The sequence below is a fragment of the Triturus cristatus genome, chromosome 2_1 (assembly GCF_964204655.1).
Source record: "Triturus cristatus chromosome 2_1, aTriCri1.1, whole genome shotgun sequence".
Lineage (NCBI taxonomy): Eukaryota > Metazoa > Chordata > Amphibia > Caudata > Salamandridae > Triturus > Triturus cristatus.
In genome coordinates, this window is record NC_140581.1 from 665,790,016 (window position 1) to 665,812,214 (window position 22,199).

General features: G+C 53.3%; 1 protein-coding gene across 2 annotated transcripts in view; it reads left to right on the plus strand.

Annotated features, from left to right (window-relative positions):
* MAN2A1 (mannosidase alpha class 2A member 1) overlaps positions 1–22,199 on the plus strand; it is a 1,157,125-nt gene that overhangs the window by 1,130,577 nt on the left and 4,349 nt on the right. The gene's annotated exons all lie outside the window — the stretch shown is intronic.

The window sequence follows — 22,199 nt, forward strand, 5'->3', positions numbered from 1 at the left end:
TTGCTCATCAAAGCCATCCCTCCAGAAATGACATCCTGCCACCTGCAGACAACAGTCACATTGCTGTTCGATCTGGGCTTTTCCATCCACAAGCTGAGGTCTCAACTAGTGCCCTCTCAGCACATCCTGTTCATAGGGTCAGTAATGGACACCACATTGAATGTAGCCTTCCCTCCTCTTCAGAGGATGCAGGACATTCGGGCTATGATTCCCATGTTTCAGAATACAGTGATTATTTCAGTCCTCACAGTCCTTTTTTAAAAATACTTTGATTGACACATTTTCCAAAAATACAAAACTTTGCAGTACAAATGAAGAGCATCTTGAAGCAATAAGTACCTAGAGTTGAATCAGTAATGGTACAGTTACAGGTTAGTGCTGGCTTAGTCCACATCGGACATTGCCACATATCAGGTACAGGCCTCTATTGCTGATCTGGGTGGGTGTGATCTCACCTTTCCCCTCTTTTTATCTGCGGTTAACGGTTGAGATTCGCTAGATTCTCCTCACACCTCCAGCCCATGATATCTTAACCAGCGGCTCCAAATCTTGGAGAATTTCTTTGGACACCCTCTCTCTTTATATGTTATCTTTTCTGCCCCCATATTGAGGTCCGTACCTGTTCTCCATTTGGTCACAGTACGAGTCTTTGAGGCGCCCCAATATCTAACGATGTCCTATTTGGCCACCACTAGCCCGAAGTTGCATAGTGTGAGTGTATGTCTGGGCACGTCGACCTCTGAGGGTATACCCAGCAGGGCATACTTGGTAGCTGGACCCCTACGACCTTACTAAGTTCCTCAAGTATTTTGGCCTAGTATGATTGTATGTGGGTGCATTCCCATAGAGTATTGATGTATGTCCCTCTTTCTGCTCAACAGCGGAAACACTCTGGGGTTTCCACCCTCCCGATTTGGTGGAGATCGACCCTGTCAAAATATACCCTGTGCAGGATTTTGAATTGAATCAGCCGTAGTCTCAACTTAATTGCCACCTCCCTCGGGTGGTGCATTAGGTCGGCTTAACAAGTCCACGTCCTCTAGTTCACCCGTGGTGTTTTCCCATTGAGTCCTAAGGCCTTTTAAATTATCTGGAATGTTATTTATTAGGGTCTTGTATGTTCATGAAATGGCTTTCTCTGGTATGTTGCCCATTAGTAGTCTTCTCTACAGTGGACAGACCTCACAGTCCTACGCCTGCTCGGTCTACTAGCTTCCTGTATTCTGTTGGTCACCCATGCACGCTGGCACTGGAAGGCTCTTCAATATGTTGGAAATCTCCAAAGCTGTATTAAAATCTCCTGGGACACTCTGGATCTGCGATGGAGGAGTGTGGAAGGCAGTCTGCCCCGTAGGAAGCTGTTTCACATTCCACCTATAGTGACCGCAATTATCACGGATGCTTCCACCCTAGGGTGAGGAGCTCATCTGGAGGAATTGGAGGTCAAAGGCATCTGGTCTTCAGAAGATCAGATTTTGCTCATACGTTTGTTGAAATTGTGGGCCATATGTCCAACTCTCACGGCCCTCCTCTCTTTCCTTTGCGGCCAGTCTTCCCAAATCTTCATGAATAGTACAACCGCGATGTGGTACATCAATACACGGTGGGTAGTTGGGTTTCATCTTCTTTGCAGGGAAACGCTGCTGACCTGGACTCAGGACCATCAGATTTGCCTGGTAGCAAATGATCTGGCCAGAGTACTAAATGTGCAAGAGTTCTGACTAATTTGGTGTCATCCTGCAGACCACAAGCGGCGACTATCCCTGGAGATAGTCCAGTATATCTTCAAGCTCTGGGGGATCTCTTTGTCATTCATCAGAACACACACTGCCCAAAATTCTGTTCCCTCCAGTATCCTCAGCAAAAGTATTAGGGGAGGCATTTTCGCTTGAAGTGAAACTTTCCACTTCATTACTCATTTCCTCAAATACTCTTGATTCCTTCTATTTTGAGGATAATACAGCTAGACCAGGCCCAAATAATGCGGATAGCCCCTGACTGGCCTCAAATAATGTTGTATGCAGACCTCATTTTCCTCTTCTTGTGCCCCTCCGCTCTGTCTCCCTCACAGAATAGACCTTCTTTTATAGTTGCAGACACAGATTCTGCACCCCAACTTCCAGAAGACAAACTCAAGTAACCCCATTCAATTACCAGGCATGAAGGTGGAGACCTTCATGCCTGGTAATTGAATGGAGTAACTTGAGTTTGTCTTCCTTACCTGCTCAAGTGGTGGATGTTATCTGATGAACTTGTAGATACTCCACTAAGACAGTGTGTTCATGGGCAGATGGAACAAGTTTGAAAAATGGCGTGCAAACAACTCAATAGACTTGACAGGCCCATTTCTCTGACATCCTACATTTCACCAACTTGGTAACCCTCCAGGGATGCGCAGAGGGAACTATTAAGGGCTACCTATCTGCCTTGTTGGCCTTTCTATGCCTGCCTGACGAGCTGTGTCTCTTAAAAGCGGCTCATGAACATGTTTCCTGAACTCCCTGTACGATGCCTAAATGGGACCTCAACCTTATTCTTACATTTCTTATATATTCTTCGTTCGGACGTTGCACAGCTGTGCTTTGCGGCTAGTTGATTTTAAGAAGACAGAAAGAACATTCATCTTTCTCCCTTTCTCTCGGAATTTCGGTTTATTGAGTCTGGGGTTGCTTGCTAACCTCTGTGTTGGCTGCTTGGAACTCCTACTTCAATATTAAGGCTTATTCCCTATGCCCAATGCAAATGACAGCCAGATTGTCATCAGTCTTGATTATGCGCTTGGGGTGGCTTAATAAAGCTTGTTGGAAGGCAGACCTCGGGGGAGTCAGAGGGACCACCCAGAGGGGCCCCCACACTGCACGAAGTAGCCGAGCGCTGCTGAGAAGCCTCCTAGGAGAGGTCCTTCTCCTATAACGTACTAGCACAGTAACACCACCACACAGGACTCGAGGATGTTTATCAAGACGAGCAGTTCTTTATCAGCATCTCAGAAGTTACGGTTATCGATATGTACAAGGGGGATCGAGGGATCCACAAGAGTCTCAAAGTCTTGGGTAGGGACGGGGTAGCGGGACAGTCTTTAGTAGCAGCTTGTTACGAGGGTACCTTGGGCCCAGTTCTTGATCCTCAAGCTGGAGGGACTCAGGATCTCGGAGTGGTCGAGCCGCGACGGCGTCAGCAGGGCTCTGGCGATCAGTTTGTGGAGTTCGAGCCGCGACCAGGTCAGCAGGGCTCTTAAGGTGTTTCAGTTCAGCTCGAGCCGCGACGACGTCAGCAGGGCTCCGAGGGAGGTTTCAGCGAGGTTGAGCCGCGACAGCGTCAGCAGGGCCCCGATGTTCCGTGAGGTTCCTTGTCTCAATAAGGTGGAGCCGCGACGCAGTCAGCAGGGCTCGTGGTATAGTCTCAAGCAAGAGTTCTTCTCCGTGGGGTCAGCCGCGATTCCATCAGCAGGGCTCTTGACTCCGGGATACAACTACTGTCCCATTGCGGGGTTGCCCCAGATATAGGTCTGGAGCCCTTTGATGTCCGGACCCTTGCGCCTGGGCGGGGCGGAGAGGGCGGCCTTGGAGAGGCCAGACGCCCAGCGGGAGAGGCGCCAGGCCCGGGGAGGCCGGAGGACGATCGCACCTAGGTGTTGAGGGACGGTGGGGGTCCCATCGAAACTCCCCTCCTCCGGGAGTGGTGAAGTGGCCATGTGGTGCCCCCTGGCCAGATCTTGGTGCCTCGATGTCGGGGCTTCGCTGGGGCCGAGGCCGGAGGGAGCCGGGCTGCGTGGGCTGGTGCGTGGAGCAAGCATGATCCAAGAGGGTTAAGACCACGCCACGAGGCCGGGTCCAACAGGCGTCCCCCCCAGCCGAAGGCAGGGAGAGTCACCCATCTCTTTGGGGATTCTCCTCGTCAAGGCGGAAGAAGCGGGACAGGCCGTCGGCGTTGGCGTGGTCATTGCCGGGCCTGTGTTCAACGGAAAAGTCCATCCCTTGCAGCGAGATGGACCATCGCAGCAGCTTGGGGTTCTCGCCTCTCATTTGCATTAACCACCGCAAGGGCCGGTGGTCGGTCTGGACCAGGAAGTGGGTGCCGAAGAGATAGGGCCGGAGCTTTTTGAGGGCCCACACTACAGCGAAGGCCTCCCGCTCGATAGTGCTCCACCGCTGCTCCCGGGGCAGCATCCGTCGGCTGATGAAGGCCACGGGTCTGTCGAGTCCCTCCGAATCTACCTGGGACAGGACGGCCCCAATTCCATATTCGGAGGCGTCCGTCTGCACCACGAACTCCTTGCTGTAGTCAGGGGCCTGTAGCACGGGGGCAGTGCACATCGGCGTCTTGAGAGTCTCGAAGGCCGTCTGGCAGCGGGGGGTCCAGTGCACCTTCTTGGGCTGCTTTTTTGACGTGAGCTCTGTGAGGGGGCCTACAATGCTCCCATAGTCTTTGATGAATCGCCGGTAGTACCCGGTGAGGCCCAGGAAGGCCCGGACAGCTGTCTGGGTGGTGGGGGGTTCCCATGCCTGGATGGCATCAACTTTCGGTTGGAGGGGAGCCACCTGACCGCTCCCTACTTGATGGCCCAGATAGGTCACCGATCCTTGGCCTATCTGGCATTTGCTGGCCTTGATCGTGAGCCCGGCCCTTTGGAGGGCGGCCAGGACTGCCTTGAGGTGCCCCAGGTGCTCAGCCCAGTGGCTGCTGTTTACGGCAATGTCATCTAAATAGGCCGCGCTGAAGGCCTCTAGCCTGGCCAGGACCTTGTTCACCAGTCTCTGGAAGGTGGCCGGGGCGTTCTTCATGCCGAAGGGCATCACCCGAAAGTGGTAGTGCCCATCAGGGGTGGAGAAAGCGGATCTCTCTTGGGCGCCGGGGGTGAGCTGGATCTGCCAGTACCCGGCGGTGAGGTCAAAAGTACTCAGGTAGCGGGCTGCTCCTAAGCGGTCGATGAGCTCGTCGGCCCGGGGAAGGGGATGGGCATCAGTCTTGGTAACAGCATTCAGGCCCCGGTAGTCCACACAAAATCGTAGCTCCGGGGGGGTGCCTGGTGCGGCGGCCTTTGGCACCAGGACGACGGGACTGGCCCACGGGCTGTCGGAGGGCTCGATGACCCCGAGGGCCAGCATCTTCGCCACCTCGGCCTGGATGCAGGCCCGCACCCGGTCGGGTACTCGGTAGGCTCTGTGTCGCACGGGGGGACTGTCCCCAGTGTCGACGTCGTGGACACACCATGGAGTCACCCCCGGAGTGAGGGAGAAGAGGGCCGCAAAGGGCTGCAACAGTTGCCGACAGTCGTGGCGCTGTTCCGGGGTCAGGGAGGGGGCCAGTTGGACGCCTTCGATGGAACCGTCGTGGTCGCTGATCCGCAGGAGGTCGGGTAGGGGCTCGGAGTCGCCTTCGCCCCCATCGTCGGTCGCTAGCAGTAGGCTTAGTTCGGTCCGGGCAAAGTGGGGTTTGAGCCGGTTAGCGTGTAGAACCCGGAGGGGGTTCCGGGGAGACTCCATGTCGATCAGGTAGGTGACGGGGCTCTTCTTTTCCACCACCTTGAAGGGCCCGGTCCATTTGTCCTGGAGGGCACAGGGGTCAACCGGTGACATGACCCAGACTTGCTGGCCTGGCTCAAACTCAATGGTAGAGGCGTTTTGATCATACCATCGTTTCATGTCCTCTTGGCTGGCCTCGAGGTTGGCTTCGGCCATGGCTCGGAACCTTCGTGTCTGGTTTCGAAGGGTCAGGAGGTATCTGTAGACGTCGGGAGGGGCATCTCGGGGCTTCGTCTCCCAGCTCTCCTTGACCAGGCTGAGGGGTCCTCGGACCGGATGCCCGTACAACAATTCGAAAGGGCTGAACCCCAGGGACTTCTGCGGGACCTCCCGATAGGCAAACAGGAGGCACGGCAGCAGGACATCCCATCTCCGCCTTAGGGGTTCTTCCAGGCCCTTGATCATTCCTTTTAAGGTTCTGTTGAACCGCTCGACCAGTCCGTTCCCCTGAGGGTGGTATGGGGTGGTGAATTTGTACGTGACCCCGCACTGCTGCCACAGGGACCGCATGTATTTAAAGATGAAGTTCGTACCTCGGTCGCTCACCACTTCTCCGGGGAACCCCACTCTCGAGAAGATCCCCATTAAGGCCCGGCCCACTACGGGGGTCGTCACAGTTCGAAGCGGGATGGCCTCAGGGTATCTGGTTGCGTGGTCTACGAGGACCAGGATGAAGCGGTGACCCAGGGCGGTCCGGGGGTCCAAGGGCCCTACGATGTCTATCCCGACCCGTTCGAACGGGGTGTTGACTGCTGGGAAGGGCTGGAGAGGGGCTTTGACCCGTCCCCCCGTCTTCCCGCTGGCTTGGCAGGTCCGGCAGGACCGGCAGTGGTTGTCCACGTCCCTCCGCTTCCGGGGCCAGTAGAAGTGGGTCACCAGGCGGCTGTAGGTTTTGTCCTGCCCCAGGTGCCCGGCGAGGGGCACATCATGTGCCAGGTTAAGGAGGAACTCCCAGAATCGGAGGGGGACCACCAGCACTCGACTGGCCCCCAGTTCCGCAATCTTCTGCTCGCTGTACAGTAGTCCCTCGGCCCAATAGACCCAGTGTGTTCCGGCCTGGTCACCGTTGGCCTGCGAGGCCGCCTGCTGTCGGGCCCCTTCGAGGGAGGGGCAGGTCTTCTGTTCCTGCTGGAACTGTTCTCTGGTGGGGCCCCCGTCGTGGCGCCATTGGGCAAGCTTCGGGAGGGCGCCGAGAGAGGCGATCTCGCCCGGGGAGGGTTCCGTGGGCCTGGCATCGGTGCCCGCTTCTTCCTCGCTGGAGGCAGGTGGTGGCACGGGCCCCTCGGGCTCGACGGTGTCGGCTGTCATGGATGAGCGGGGGGCCTGGGCGGCCATGGACCGGGTGGTGGCGCAGGCCCATTCGGGTAGTCCCAACATTCGGAGATGCTCTCGCCGCTCCACTTGAGCCCAGGGGGAACTCTCTAGGTCGTTCCCCAGGAGGCAGTCCACTGGAGCGTCGGCGCGGACAGTCACCTTCAGCATGCCCGTCACCCCTCCCCATTCGCAGGGGATCTGGGCCATCTGGCACATGCTTTCGCTGTTGTCGGCCGTCCGGACGGGGCATAGCACATTTGGCAGGATCTGTTCGGGGGTCACCAGGTGGCAGCGGACAGCGGTGACACTGGCTCCGGTGTCACGGAGGGCTTCGGCCCGTCGTCCATTGATAGTGACCCACTGTTGGTACTTCTGGGTGTTGCTCGGGATGGGTGTTCGGGGCACCATTTCTCGGCTGCCCAGGCAGACCAGGGACATGGCCGCCAGCTCCCACTCAGTGGACCCCCCGTCGAGGGGTTCTTCCTCTTCCTCCCCTTCTCCCAGGGCGGCAGCCGCCAGTTGTCGGGGCGGGGGCCCGCTGGTCCCACCTCGTCGGTTCATGGGGCAGGCGGGGTCGCTGGCATAGTGTCCTGTTTGTTGGCAGCCGTAGCAGGTTATCGGGGGCCGGGGGCCGGTTTTGGCTGGCGTCGTCCCTCTTCGGGCTAGGCTCGGGGAGGGGTGTAGCTGAGGCGGCCCCCGAGGCGGACTCCGGGGCGGCCCGGCTGGGATGTCCCGATTCCGGTTCGACCCTCCTCCTCCGCCGCGCTGGCGGGGGGGTCCGGTGGGGTTTCGCTGGTACTCCCCCATCGGGTTCCGGGGGACTCGGGTGTTGACCCATCGATCGGCCTCGGCGGCGAGCTTCCGCAGCTCGGTCAGCTTGCTGTCGAGGAGGTGTTGTCTTAGCTCCACGAAGCAGTTGTTGGAGAGGTGTTCCCAAATAATGAGGTCGACCAGCTGCCCGTAGGTGGTGACCTTGCTACCCTTGATCCAACCTTCGAGGGCCCTGCTGAAGAAGTCAACATACTCTACCCACGTGGTACCGGGGATTTTCTTGCAGTCTCTGAAACGCTGGCGGTACATTTCCGCGGTTAGTCCGTAGCGGGTGAGCAGGGCCTCCTTCATATGGTCGTACGAGGTCATCACCTCTTCCGGGAGCTGGAGCAGGGTGTCTCGGCCCTCGCTAAGGAACCGACCCCATAGGCCGGCACCCCAATCCTTCCGGGGTACCCGATGGGAGGTCATGGCCACCTCGTACGCCTTGAACCACTGCTGGATGTCGTCGTTTTTATAGTACTCCTTGACGACATCCTTGGGAATATGGACCTTGGCTTCAGTGGGCGGCAGAGCGTCTCTATTGCTGGGGGTGCCGGTCTCCCCCTTCTGGGCCTTGAGTTCGAGTTCTTTGAGGCCCCGCTCGTGTTCGAGGGTCAGCCTTTTTTAATCCAGTTCTCGATGCCGCTTCTTCTCCTCTATCTCCTCCTGTAGTCGTAGCTGTTCTATGGACAATTTCTTTTCGGCCAGCAGGAGTTCGCCGTCCAGCCGAAGTCGTGCGAGCTCTAGCTCATGGGTCCGGACCTTCTCCCGCTCTCGTATTTCCTCCGCGGAGAGGCCGGTTTCTAGGCTGTTTCTCCCTCCGTTCGCTGGGGTCGGTGCTGGTGGCGTGGCTGCATTTAGGGGCAGTGTACCTTCACTCTGGGAGGGGCCTGCCTCGGACTCTATCCAGGTTCTCAGGGCTTTCTACATCTCCTCCTTGGTACCTAGGCCGGTGGTTGCAATGCCCTTGTCCTTGCAGAACTGCTTTAACTCTTTGTGTGTATAATCTTCCAATCGTTCTGGTTGGAACTCCATGGTCGCGGTGGTTTCCTGGTTGCTCATGGTCTCTGTTCGTCTGGATGGATAGCGAGTGGGTTACTTGCTTGTACGATCTGCGTTCGGCTCGGATCCCGTCGCTGGCCACCAAATGTTGGAAGGCGGACCTCGGGGGAGTCAGAGGGACCACCCAGAGGGGCCCCCACACTGCACGAAGTAGCCGAGCGCTGCTGAGAAGCCTCCTAGGAGAGGTCCTTCTCCTATAACGTACTAGCACAGTAACACCACCACACAGGACTCGAGGATGTTTATCAAGACGAGCAGTTCTTTATCAGCATCTCAGAAGTTACGGTTATCGATATGTACAAGGGGGACCGAGGGATCCACAAGAGTCTCAAAGTCTTGGGTAGGGACGGGGTAGCGGGACAGTCTTTAGTAGCAGCTTGGTACGAGGGTACCTTGGGCCCAGTTCTTGATCCTCAAGCTGGAGGGACTCTGGATCTCGCAGTGGTCGAGCCGCGACGGCGTCAGCAGGGCTCTGGCGATCAGTTCGTGGAGTTCGAGCCGCGACCAGGTCAGCAGGGCTCTTAAGGTGTTTCAGTTCAGCTCGAGCCGCGACGACGTCAGCAGGGCTCCGAGGGAGGTTTCAGCGAGGTTGGGCCGCGACAGCGTCAGCAGGGCCCCGATGTTCCGTGAGGTTCCTTGTCTCAATAAGGTGGAGCCGCGACGCAGTCAACAAGGCTCGTGGTATAGTCTCAAGCAAGAGTTCTTCTCCGTAGGGTCAGCCGCGATTCCATCAGCAGGGCTCTTGACTCCGGGATACAACTACTGTCCCATTGCGGGGTTGCCCCAGATATAGGTCTGGAGCCCTTTGATGTCTGGACCCTTGCACCTGGGGGGGGGCGGAGAGGCCGGGCTGGGAGAGGCCAGACGCCCAGCGGGAGAGGCACCAGGCCCGGGGAGGCCGGAGGACGATCGCACCTAAGTGTTGAGGGACGGTGGGGGTCCCATCGAAACTCCCCTCCTCCGGGAGTGGTGAAGTGGCCATGTGGTGCCCCCTGGCCAGATCTTGGTGCCTCGATGTCGGGGCTTCGCTGGGGCCGAGGCCGGAGGGAGCCGGGCTGCGAGGGCTGGTGCGTGGAGCAAGCATGATCCAAGAGGGTTAAGACCACGCCACGAGGCCGGGTCCAACAAAGCTTTTTTAGCTGTCTCTCTGCAGTGGTCAGTGGGATACAAACTATCTTGCTTAAGCTTGAAAAGAGAGGTGCTGGTCATTAGGGCCACATAATGATCCTCATCAATCAGTCAGGATTTATAAAGCGTGGCTAATCACCCAATAGGGTATCCAGGTGCTTGCAAGTCCTGGAGGCTTATTCCAAAGCCAGGTCTTGCGGGCAATTCTGAATTCTGAATGTGAGGTGATGGTCCAGAGGTGCATGGGTGTTCCAGGTCTTTGTTGCGATGTCGGAGGAGCGTCTTCAACTTCTGCTTCTGTAGATATGGGGAGTATGGACAAGTGAAAGGGAGGCAAAGCATAGTCTTCTCAACAGTTGGTGGTTGGTGGAAGTTCAGGCGGTGGTTAATGTAGGGGAGTCCTTGGTTGTGCAGGGCCTTGTGTGTGTGGGTCAGCAGCTTGAATTGGCATCTCTTCTGTACGGGAGCCAGTAGAGTTGCCTGAGGTTGGGTGTGATATGGGTTGTCGGGGAAGGCCAAAGATGAGTCTGGCGCCAGCGTTCTGTATGGTCTGTAGTCTATGTAGGAGTAGTGTGGCGTTTCCTACCTAGAGGGCGTTACTGTAGTCCAGTCGGCTGGTGACAAGGGCTTGTGTCACCATGTACATAGCATGCACAGAGTGAGGAAGCAGGCAGAGGAGACAGCGTTGATCTGTGATTTCATGGTGAGCTTGTTGTCAATAATGATTCTGAGGTTTCTGGTGTGGTTGGAGGGAGTGGGTGCGGGTCCTATGTCTATTGACCACCAGGAGTTGTTCCATGTGTTGCTGCTGTTGCCAAAAATCAGTACTTCCGTCTTGTCTGTGTTCAGCTGCAGGCACTTGTTCTTCATCCAGTTGGCGACGTTTGTCATGCATCATGCAAGTTGATTCTAGTAGTGATGGGGTTGTCGGTAATTGAGAGGATGAGTTGGGTGTTGTTTGCGTAGGAAATTATGCTGAGACCGTGGTATCTGACGATGTTGGCCAGCGGGGGTCATATATGCATTAAAGAGTGTGGGACTGAGGGATGAGCCTTGAGGGGCACTGCAGGTGATCTCCTTGAGTTCAGCGGTAAAAGGTGGGAGGTACATCCTCTAGCCCTTTTCCTGTGAGAAAGGAGGTGATCCATCTGAGCGTGTCCCCTTAAGTGCCGATGTAGTGGAGTCTTTCGATCAGCGTGTAGTGGGATATGGTGTTGAATGCTGCTGAGAGGTCGAGGAGGATCAAAGCTGCTGTTTCTCCTCAGGCAAGGTGGATTCGGATGTCGTTGGTGGCGACCAGGGCGGTTTCCGTGCTATGATTGCTGCATAAGCCAGCTAGGGAGGCGTTGAGTAGCTGGTTCTGCTCCAGGTGTCCAATGAGTTAATTGTTGATGTTCTTTTCCAGTACCTTTGCTGGGAATAGGAGCAGGGAGATTGGCTGGTAGTTTTTAAGTTTGGTAGTTTTGAGTTATGATACATCTGTTCTGGGATCACCTCATGTACCTTCCGCCTGTGTTAAAATTCTGAATTTACTTTGACCCAACTCACTCTTTTCTGCCCAAATGAACCAGTCTTCTGCAAACTGTTTCTACTGTATTTGAATGATTCTCCAAGTTGTACATTTGATTCTTTTTGACCATTGAAAATGTAGTGTAAACCATGATTCATTGTACATTAGATTATGTCTGCTCTTTATATTTACAACTGTAATTTCCAAACCTTCAGATCAGACTGAATGCCACAGCCCACTATTTTTACTCCCTTCTATGCTGTTCCTCTTTGTTATCTTATTAGTTTGCACTGGCTCCCTATTAGCCTTATTGTACATTTTCAGGTTTAAATCTTTGTATTAATTTGGGAACTGATGATAACAGCAACCACCTACATCGATAGGCCGGTGGGGACCAATAACCATAAGGGAAATAATAAGAATGAAAGGAATAATAGAGAGAAGGAATGGAAATCATAGGAAATTATAAATGAATAGAAGTACTCAAAAGCAAGGAATAACATAGGATTATTTCGCTACTCCTGCGTAGGCACCATATTCATCATTAAGAGGCAAATTATGCATTTGTATGAGCTGCTTGGGCGAGGCGATGGACCCACTAGTACATTAGGCAAGTCAATTAGACAAACTCGGCCACTAAAAATTTAATAGTTGAGCCCTACGTTTTATCAAAGCTTGGCAGCCTGTGCTTGACACTTTCCGTCATTTTGTCCAATCTCCCACAATTTATGCAGCCAGTCTAGTCGGAACAGTTTCAGTACCCCAACGGGACAGCAGGCTCTGTCCAGCAGTCCCCAAAGCCAGAGTGATGGCTCGCCCACAGCAAGATGTTAAAGGGTAGGTCAAAGCATTGATAATCCCAGTAGGATGTAGCTGGGGAACCTGGGGAGCTCTGTATCATAAGTGTTGTCAATATTGGACAGGATGACTGTCCAGAATTACTGAGTCTTTGGGCATTGCCATAGCAGGTGCGTTAGGGTGCCCTTGTGTAGCAGCGACACCAGCACTGCGGGTTTTCCCCCTGACTTCCAGTGGCCCACCCTGCATGCGGTATAATACCAATAGTGAGCTATTTCAAAGAACAACTCCTAGCCTATGATGCTGTATGAAGAAGCCCTAGCCCTGTGAATAATATCTTGCCATTCCTTCAGTGAAAATTCACGCTCTCACTCAGATTCTCACCTGGGTTGCGATGGTGATCTGAAAGAAACACGTTAGTTATAGATTCCTTGCCTTAGAATTACCCGCAGGCGTCAGACTGGATCCGGAAAGATTTTTCGTCAGAAGTACCTCTGCGCGTCGGAAGGTGGCATCGGTCGGTTCCGCGTTTGGTGTCGTGGTCGTCGGGATGACGTCACAGCAGCTACTTAGACGCCGCCCTTGTGCGCTGACGTCTGGGAAGAGCAGCCCCTCAGTCATTTTTTTACAAACTTTTTCTTGACTTTTGTCGACTTCTTTTCTCAAGTCTTCGACTCCGTAAGGTGCACGGGGGATGCCCGGTGTCAAGGCCTGCGGTTGCTGCCATTGCATGATGTCGGTGAAGGATCTGCACCGCGTGTGTCTATTTTGCCTGGAGCATGACCACGACCCCAAGTCGTGCTCCGACTGCCAGTTGTTGACGCCGAAGGCTTTGCTGAAGCGGTCCCGAAAGCTGCTTGAACACCGGCAGTCGGCTCCGCGCCGTTCGATGTCCCGGTCGAGAGGGAGGTCAAGGCACCGGTCGCGGAGCCATTGCTATTCCGGCTTGAAGTCTTCGCACTTGGGGTCGGGTAAGTTGAAGCATAAGAAGAAGTCGAAGAAGCATCTTCTCTGAGCTTCCCTCCCTTTTCGGGGCCCGGAGCGACCCCCACCCAGGTTTGTACGTTCTACAAGGCGATGCATGCCATCTTTGGGCAGACCGACCCCGCCGGTGAGCCTTCGGGCCCCGCGGACTCGGTTGGGGGGCATCCCCCCGTGGATCCAGGCCTGGATCCGGATCGGCGCCGGTTGACCTTATTACTCCTCCACCGGCGCCGCTTCCGAAGGCACCACTACTGAGCCCGACGCGGTCGGTCCCCCGGCCAGCGTCGACCACAGCCTCCTTCCTGACGTGGACACGGAGCCGGACCGGTGTCGCTCAACGCCTTATCTGGCCCCGGGTGGGGTTTTCATACCCCTGTTCACTCCTGGGGCACCTTTCCAACCACAGTGGCACCCAGAGGAAGATGAGGAGCACTGGGAGGGGTCAGGTGACCCTTTAACTGATCAGCTTGAGCCTGCGCAGGACTGTAGAGAGGAACTGGGGGATGCCAGTGGTCTTGACACTTCACCGGACCTTGGCATGTTGTCTCCTCCGACCATGGCTACGGAGGACTGAGGTGCTTCAACCGGCAGCGAGCTCTTCGGAGGCTTTGCTTCCATTTAATGAGGCCCTCACCGACGTCCTTTTAGGGACCTGGTCCAGGCCCAACACGGGGGCTCCCATGGACAGGATGATCGCCCGACGCCACCGCCCGGCTCCGGGCAACTCCACTTCCCTCTCCAAACACCCCACCCTGGAGTGCTTTGTGGTCCAAGCCTCCACCTCCACCTCCAAAAGCGCCTCCCCTACCGCTCCACCGGAAAGGGAATCCAAGAAGCTGGACCATCTTGGGAAGAAAATGTTCTCTTCCGCCAGCTAAGGACTGTGGTCCGTACACACCGTATGTCTCTTGAGCCGTTATTCGCACTCAGTGTGGGATACAGTGGCGCAAGTGCTGCCTCAGTGTCCGGAGGAGGCCCGGACAGTGCTCTCCTAGGCTGTTGCCACTGGAAGAGATGCAGCCAAGTTTATGATCCGTTGTGGTCTAGACACTACCTACTCTCTCGGCAGGACCATTTCAACATCGGTAGCGCTTTGCCGCTATGCCTGGATGTGGTCCACTGGCTTTTCAGTGGATGTCCAGAACACCTTGATGGATATGCCCTTTGATGGACGTCGCCTTTTTGCAGACAAAGCAGAGAACGCCCTGGAGCACTTCAAGGACTCATGGGCTACGGCCAATTCCTTGGGCCTCTCCTCCCATCCAGCGCAATCTACTTTTCTCCCCTTTCGTGGCTACGGAAGGGGTGCCCCGCTACGTCCCACCCAGGACCACGGACCGCAGCAAGTTACCCAACCTTCACGTGGTCGGGGAAGTGGAAACCAACGTCGTGGCTCCAAGGGCCAGCGGGAGGATCAGTCCACCAACCCCCCCTCTGCAGCAGCCTCCAAACCCTCCTAGTCCGACCAAACGCCAATGGGTGGCAGGATTCGCCATCACCTCCCCCACTGGCGCACCATCACTTCGGACAGGTGGATTTTGCAAATAGTCCGAAGAGGCTACTCCCTCCCCATCGAGACTAGCCCTCCAGCCATGCCACCGCGATACTACTGCATGTCGGAGGATCATCTGGCCCGTCTCCAACAGGAAGTTACGGCTCTCTTGGCCATGGGAGCCATCGAGCGTGTTCCTGTCCCAGAAGTAGGTCATGGTTGCTACTCCCACTACTTTCTGGTTCCCAAGAAGGACAAGGGACTGCATCCTGTCTTGAACCTCAGGGACGTCAATCGCTTCCTCCGGAAGGAGAAGTTCAAGATGTTGATACTTCCTCAGGTCTTGTCTGCCCTCGACCCGAAAGACTGGAAGGTAGCGTTGAACTTGCAGCACGCTTATTTTCACATCCCCGTCCTGCCGGCCCACCATCGTTACCTGCAGTTCACGGTAGAGCACAAGCACTTTTAGTTCACCGTGCTCCCCTTCGGCCTCACCAGTGCCCCTCGGGTGTTCACGAAAGTGATGGCGGTGGTGGCAGCTCATCTGCGCAGATCAGGGGTTTCAGTCTTCCCCCATCTCGACGACTGATTGTTGAAGGGGGCTCGCCCCAGACAGTCGTCTCCCACCTCCAGACAACGGCCAACCTCCTGCATTTGCTGGGGTTCTCCATCAACTTGCCGAAGTCACACCTGATTCCCTCTCAGAAGCTCCTCTTCATCGGAGCGGGTCTGGAAACGACGCAGTTTCGGGTCTATCCTCCCGAACAGCGAGTCCGGGATATTCAGGCTCTGATTCCGCTCTTTCAGCCCTTTTCCTGGGTTTCAGTCAGAGTGACCCTGAGGCTGCTGGGCCTCATGGTCTCCTACATCCTGCTGACCGATCATGCCAGATGGCATATGCGGGCTCTGCAGTGGGACCTGAAGTTCCAGTGGGCGCAGCATCAGGGGAGCCTGTCCGATCATGTCCAGATCTTGGAAGGCACTGCACGACAGTTGCAGTGGTGGCTCATAAACCATCATTGGGTCGACGGCAGATCCCTCACCCTTCCCAAACCGGAGTTTACAGTGGTGATGGATGCGTCCCTCCTGGGATGGGGCGGCCACATGGGAGAGGTGGAGATCAGAGGCCTCTGGTCTCCGGCGGAGTCCAAGCTCCATATGGAGCTTCGGGCGATTCGACTCACACTGAAGGCATTCCTTCCCTCTGTCAAGGGGAGATTAGTGCAGGTGTTCAAAGACAACACCCCCGCCATGTACTGCAACAGGCAATTCGGGGTGGGGTCGTGGACCCTATGTCAGGAGGCTCTGCGCCTCGGACATGGCTGGAACATCAAGGCATTTTCCTGGTGGTTCAACACCTGGCAGGTTCTCTGAACGCCAGGGCGGACAAACTCAGCCACAGGTGCATGATGGATCATGAATGGCATCTTCACTCGGAGGTGGTGCAAGGTCTCTTTCAGCAGTGGGAAGAGCCTTGGTTAGATCAATTCGCCACCGAAGAGAACGTGCAATGTCATCAGTTCTTCGTGTTGAAGTTTCCAAGGCGGCACTCGCTCGGCGACGCTTTTCGTCGCGGTCTGTTGTACACCTTTCCGCCTATACCACTTCTGCCCAGAGTGATGAAGAAGATCAGGCGCGACCGGGCACAAGTCATCCTTGTGGCCCTGGACTGGGCTCGAAAAGTATGGTATCCCGAGCTTCTCAGTATGAGCATCGATCCTCCGATCAGACTGCCTCTTCGGGTGGATGTTCTGTCGCAGCAGCAAGGGACGGTCCTCCACCCGAACCTGCCCAGCCTCCACCTCTTTGCGTGGAGATTGAGCGGCGGCAGTTGATTCCTTTCCACTTGCCTCCTGAAATTTGTGATGTCATTCTGGCAGCGAGGCGTCCCTACACTAAAGTGGTATACGACTGCAGGTGGAACACATTTGTGGCATGGTGCACAGCAAAGGCTGTGGATCCCCTTTCTGCTCCTCTTTCACAAGTCATTTTGTTCCTTCTTTCTTTGGCCCAGCAGGGCTCTGCTCTGGGCTCTGTCAAGGGCTACCTTTCTGCTATTTCGGTCTTTATCAGGCTCCGTGATCAGCCCTCTCTTTTCAAGTCCCCTGTTGTAAATAGATTTCTCAAAGGCATTACACACCTTTTTCCTCCTATTCCTTTTGTGATGCCACAGTGGGACTTGAATCTGGTTCTTACATACTTGATGTGTGCTCCCTTTGAGCCCCTTCACAAGTGTCCTCTTCGTCTCTTGACCTTGAAGACTGCCTTTCTGGTGGCCATCACCTCCGCTAGGCGGGTGAGTGAGCTCCAGGCTCTTTCTTGTAAGCCTCCTTTTCTGTCGGTCCATCCGGACAAGGTTGTGCTCAGGCCCCGTCCTTCCTTTTTGCCAAAAGTTTTTACGGCCTTTCACATTGAGCAGACTATTACCTTGCCCACCTTCTTTCTGCCTCCGCATCATTCCAGAGAGGAAGAGAGGCTCCACCGTCTGGACCCAAAATGTGAGCTCTCCATTTATCTCAACCGCACACAACAGTTCCGGGTGGATAACCAACTCTTTGTTGGCTACGTTGGCACCAAGAAAGGTCGGGCGGTACACAAGAGGACTATCTACCGCTTGTGTAGCAAAGCCTGTTACTCTTTGGCTAAAAGAAGAACCTCCGATGGGACTGCGGGCTCATTCCACTAGAGCTACTGCAGCCACTACTGCATTGGGACGTGGTGTCCCCCTGCAAGACATCTGTCAGGCAGCCACGTGGGCCTCGCTGCACATGTTTACTAAGCATTATTGTCTGGACAGCCAAGTCCGGAGAGACGGCTTCTTTGGCCGTTCTGTTCTCTTGGACTTTCTGGTGTGTTCTTGGTTCGTAGACCCACCACCGGGGTTGGTATTGCTGGGGTATCTATTCTAAGGTAAGGAATCTATCACTATGTGTTTCTTTCAGATGAACAAGTTACTTACCTTCAGTAACGATATATCTGTAAGAAACATTAGTGGTGATAGATTCCTTACCGCCCCACCCATCCTTCCCGTTCTGCGAACTGATTTCTAGGGTTAAAGTCATCCCTTTCAGGGCCCTAGTTTCAATGCACCAGTGGTCAGTATCTTGCATGGCTCTGCGTTACTGGTGCAGAAAGTCGTGTACAGAACCTACGTCAGCGCGTGTGGACGGCGTCTAAGTAGCACCCGCGACGTCATCTCGGCGACCACTACGCCAACGACGGACGCGGAGCCGCACGACGCAACCTACCGACGCGCAGGGGTAATGCTGACGAAAACTTTCCGGATCCAGTCTGACGCCTGGGGGTAATTCCAAGGCAAGGAATCTATCACTACTAATGTTTCTTACAGATATATCGTTACCGAAGGTAAGTAACTTGTTCATTGTGTTTCCTGTTTGATTTTAAATACAAGGCAAGACGCTCCATCAGGTCTATCCCAATTGTTGACACTGTCTGGAAAGAGTCGTGTATGTGGTATCCTCGTCAATTTCAACATCTGTGGCACCTGATACATCTCCAGCCTGTTTTTAAATCAAGATACAGCCGATCATTTCAGCAACAGCATCTTGTTAGTTAATACAATTGTTTGACACCATTGGAAAGCATGTGGGAGTGTTTGCAGTATCCATTAAAAAATGCATTTGCATCAGCTCTCCTTATGTAATATGATAAGCACCAATTACATGGCATATCAGCCTGCATGGACAGATTATCATAATTTTGCTAGGCAAATACCATTTTGAGAAAAAGGGGACCTTGCTTAATGGGCTTTAATTGATATGTCTTTAATTGCCACTAACAGAGCATCAGTTATTAATGTGAGGACTTTGTAGGCAATGTGGTTGACTCTGTAGCATCTCTTTCAGACCTTAAGTACTTTCGAAGGTTTCGAACATGCCTTTCGATGACGAGCACCTGCTTGGGGGTGTAGGAGGCTGGCTTAGTATATGGTGCACAATTATTTAAGTGATGCACCTTGCACTAATCCAGGCAACCCTTATGGTGATTTTAGTGGTCTTTGTTAGCCATAGAGCGCTCTTAAAGTGGTAGCTGTAGAGAGCACCCTTCAGGCTTATCTTGAAGGAGTGTTTAGCAGCTTGTTTTACCAGTTCAATCATGCAGTGTAGGTTAAATGAAAAAGAGCCACACAATGTATATAGAAAATACTTCTATTCATTACACAACACTCACTAACACATTTGGTATATCTCCTACCAGGAGATATCAACACAAATACACAGTAATACGTCAATTGTAATAAGGTAAGTAGCACAAAATACAGCGGTCTCCAGGGGGAGACCAAACTATATATTAAGAAAATGGAATGCAAACTGCAAAGCAGAGCGGGACTTGGACTAGAAGACCCAGAGGAGCCAAAGACACAAGGAACCACCCACGTAAGTACCCAGGAACCCCAAGGAGGCTGTGTGCAGAGTGGAAACACAGCTGTGTGACCAATGGAAGTCAATGGAGAAGTCGCAGTTGCCGTTTTGCAGGAGAAGGACCCTTCCCAGAGGACCCCGAAGAATTCCCTTGGAGGTTGGACCAGGGAACCAGGTTACCTATACCAGGGAAGCCAGGTGCATAGGGGTGAAGAGACATCGGAAACCTCTGTAGACTAAAATGGAAGACTTAAAAGAAAATGCCTCTGGAGAAGTTCAGGAAGGAGTCCGGTAGAGTCCAAGGGTGGATTCTGGTAGTAAAGAACCTGCAAGCAGAGGGTAAAAAGTCTATGCTATTCTGACGTGACCAGGAGGCACGACGACACAATGCCCACCGATGTGGGGAGGTTTAGAAGAGTTGATGGTGACCTTGTCGCTGCAGCTGTGAGGACCAGGCAAAGCTGAGGAAGACTACAAGCCGTGCATACACTACTACATCGGATGTCCGTGACTAAGTGGTCGGTGTCTGGTAGTAGCATTAACAAACCTTGGTAGCCACGACTGGTGTGGAGAATGAAGGAGCAACGTTGGGACCAGCAAGTTCCAAGGGACTCACCAACAGCAGTAGAGTCAGAACAGGCCCCAAGCAAGCAGGGGAGCCCACTGAAGCAGTAGAAGACCCTTAGGAGGACCCACAGGCCAAAGGTATTGGAGTCACAAGATGACCTTGAGCAGCTCACCAAAAATGAAGGCCCACGGTGCAGCAGTTACGGAGAGGATTCTGATCTTGAAGGGAAAAGATGCTGGAGATTCTTGTAGCCTGAAGATCTCCGGAGTGCAGAGCTAACAAGCCTTGGCAACGGCAAGTCAATGGATTGCCCAGGGGTTCAGTCCCAGCAGTTCCATCAAGGGATACTGGTCTAAAAAATGCAGAGAGGACAGGTCCGGCATCAAGGAAGATGCAGAACCGCCACCTTTGTTTGCTGAGCCTTGGGAAGTCTGTAGGATGACAGGTGCAGCAGACCGGTCAGCTTGGTTGCGATGCCTGCGAATGCAGGGGAGTGACTCCTTCACTCCGAGAGAGATTACTTCTGGTGTCCATGATGCTCACAGGTCTGTTGAAGAACCTGTAAGAAGAAGCACACACACAGACAAAGACTTGAAGAACAGCAAGGCCAGGATCAGCAAGAGTCTTTCTTGGTACAGTCTCGGCTCCAGTCGAAGTCCAAGTATCCAGATTGTCAAAGAGCGACGTAGTTTAAGGCTTGAGTCATGACCCACGGCGCATGTAAGTGACCACCCGGAGGTAAGCGCCTAAGTACCCTAAGAAAAGGATTGGAACGACTCAGGGGTCCCTCCCAGAGGAGGGGATGGACAGAAGAGAAGATACTCCCATGGCCTTTGTCCAGTTTCACGCCAGAGTGGGAGCCAAGGGCTCCCTGAACTGGCTCAAACTGGAGTATGCAAGGAGGGCATCAAATGTGCCCTTCAAAGCAGTCTTGCGATGCTGGCAAGCACCCCCATCCCAGCCCAACACACTAAGTCCTGTATGGAAGGTGGGCACACCTCCGTGTGGCAGGAAACCTCTTGTTCTACCTTCTCCTGCTCGAACTTGGCTCAGCAGTAGGAGGGCAGAATCATGTCTGTGTTCTGCAGCAGCACTAGCTTGCTCGCAGACCCTGAAAGGCTGTTACCGGGAGTACAGGGGTTTACCCCAAGGGATTTTATTTTTATTTATTTTTTATTTTATTTTTTATTTGTAAAGTTTTATATAGCGCTGGCTAGACCCGGAGGTATCAGAGCGCTTTACATGAGGATGAGCGAGTTACAGGTTACATAATGACATCAATTACAGGAGCCGAGTATAGACATAGTAGAAAAAACATGAGATTACACAATAATATGAGTTATTAGCACGTAGCATAACAAGACATATGTCTTGTGGGGAATGAAAGATAGAGGGGGAATGGTAAACAGGGTTAGGGAGTGCAGATAGTCAGGCAGACAGGCAAAAGGGAAAAGTACTTCAGGGGCAACAAAGCGGTCAAAGTGGGAGACAGACAAAACCGACCTGAGTATCAGTGAAAGAATACGAAGTGAGGGATGTGGGAGACCAACGGGGAGGGGGGCATGGGGGGAGTAGACTAGAAGAAAATGTCAAGGCGAACAACGAACAGTCCAGCGGAAAAGAGGATAGGTTCAAACTGCCAAGAGGGAGGAACTACAGAAGCCGATAGCATTATCCCCAAATGGCGGGATATCCAAAATCAAACAAAAAACAATAAGGGTAGCAGACTCCGCGGTTCCACAAAGGGCTGGAAAAGGGGAGGCAGTCAAAGAGTCACGGAGGGAGGAGGTGGGAGAGGGAAAAGAAACACAACAGGGAGACGAGGAAAACAATATCCGATGTCTGGCTGGGTAGGTAAAGGCCAAGGGGTGAACCAAAGCCAAACTCCTCTATAGCTGAATAGGACAGCTTCACCGGGCATCGGCCAAGGAGGACCTGGAGCTTCCCCGTATAAGCGCCACCAGTAGCACCTCCAGCTCTTTAAATTTACTACGAGGTAGGAGGTTCTGATATGTATTAATACCTTTGTTCCAGGTAACATGTTTTATTGGGCCACATATATTTGAACTTCTGTGCCATAAATATATATATATATATATATAAGTAAAGAATACATTGATTTCGCTATGTAAATGCATATACGATTGAAAAATAGAAGGGAAAAATTGAGATGGTGCGGGATTCTATATTCTAAATATATTACTAAAATATGTACTATTTCAAACAAAGTTTCAATTTACCTATTGTAAACAGCTCACCTGATACAATGGTCTCCATTTAAGTTGGAAAAGACTGCTTTAATAGACTCTGTAAACTGTTGGAGTTGTAAAGAGTCACACAGCGATTATCTTCTTATGCTACTAGAATATCCAAAGATGGGTATGTTGCAGGAGGGGATTAATGTAAGGTCCAGTTTTATTCTGAATAGTAATGTCACATTCTCTGACAAGGAAATAATATTCATGTTTAGCACACAGTGGAAGTTATTGACTGCCTCTAAATAGTTGTGGCTACTAGGATTTATTATGGTGGCAAAGCAGATGCACTTAAAATTAAACTTCTGCCATTTTGCTGCAGATTGATACCTAATTATTGAAATGGCCCACCTTGGCCAGCTAAAGAA